Below are 1,415 nucleotides of genomic sequence, written 5' to 3' on the forward strand. Positions count from 1 at the left end.
GGCAATAAGTAAGTTACAAATGGATATAGAACTTAAACAAATATGAATACTGATTTGAAAAATGCTTTTATTTCTCAACATAATCTCCCTGTACATTGAGGCACTTGGCCCATAGTTTCACAAGCCCCTGAAAACCAGCAGCATAAAATTCTTTGGGCTGCTGTCAGAATCAGGCGGTGACTTCCCTTTCTACAGCTTCATCGTCGGGAAAATATTCAGCCGAAAGATGATGTGTAAGAGGACCGAACAAATGGAAGTCGCTTGGAGCAAGTTCGGGGCTATACGGAGGATGCTCAAGGACTTCCCACTTGAAATTTCGCAGCGTCTCATTTGTCTTGTTGGCACTGTGGGGTCATGCGTTGTCATGCAAGAGCAACATGTCTTTGGTGAGGAGTCCTGCTCACTTCTGTTGAATGGCTTTATGAAGTTTCCTGAGGATATTACAGTAGGAGTCGGCATTTACGTAAATGCTGACTCCTACTGTAACATCCTCAGGATGTAAATGTTCCCTGTAAATGGAAGTTACCGCCTGGTTCCAACAGCAGCCCAAAGAATTTTATGCTGCTGGTTTTCAGGGGCTTGTTAAACAATGGGACAAGCGCCTCAGTGTACAGGAAGATTATGTTGAGAAATGAAAAAGCATTTTTCAAATCAGTACTCTTATTTGTTTAAGTTCTATATCCATATGTAACTTACTTATTGACTTACCTATGTATCTGTTATTGTTCTGTATGTGTGTGTGGTGTGTCCGTCGTCTTAAATGTTCTTCCTGTTTGTCTGACGTACTTTAGTGTACAATCCAGGCACTTCATTTAATAAATTCACTTCTACTATATTTAACTATTTGCGGCTCTGGCATCAGTATGTTCTTTATTGTGTTCCATGTACGGAAGGCCACTTTTATTTCCATGTTTAAAAAAAGCTTTGTAATTGCTCTCACTTCCTTGCCGCTGTATGTGAAGGTAACCCACTTTGTTTTTTGTTGTTGTGTGTCGCTATGTGTATTTTGTTTTGGTTGTTCTGGGGGGGGTGGGTGCTAGTTTGCTAATTAAATTTATGTCATAGTTGTTATTACATAGTATGTTTTGAATGGTGTTCATTTCTGAGCCCTTTGCTTTTTCTGTTATTGGGTATGCATATAATCTATTTACTAAATAGTTAAGGGTGGCATGAACTATTTGGTATTGTGACATGCTGCGCAACGAAGGACCCCTACCTCCCCAGCGGCACGTAGCGGTAACGTAGCGCTCGCGTAATAGGCGAGTCATCACCCCGCCACTCTCCCNCGTCACGTGCGGAGCGAAAATTAGCCGAGCAAAGCCGAAGTTAGCCGAGTCCCCGCATCGTGGTAGCTACGCAACGCGCAGTGTGCGGTGACGCCACGGTGACGCGGAACCGCTTCCTACTGTGACATG

This window comes from Cryptotermes secundus, unplaced genomic scaffold (assembly GCF_002891405.2).
Source record: "Cryptotermes secundus unplaced genomic scaffold, Csec_1.0 scaffold14129, whole genome shotgun sequence".
In the NCBI taxonomy this organism is placed as follows: Eukaryota; Metazoa; Arthropoda; class Insecta; order Blattodea; family Kalotermitidae; genus Cryptotermes; species Cryptotermes secundus.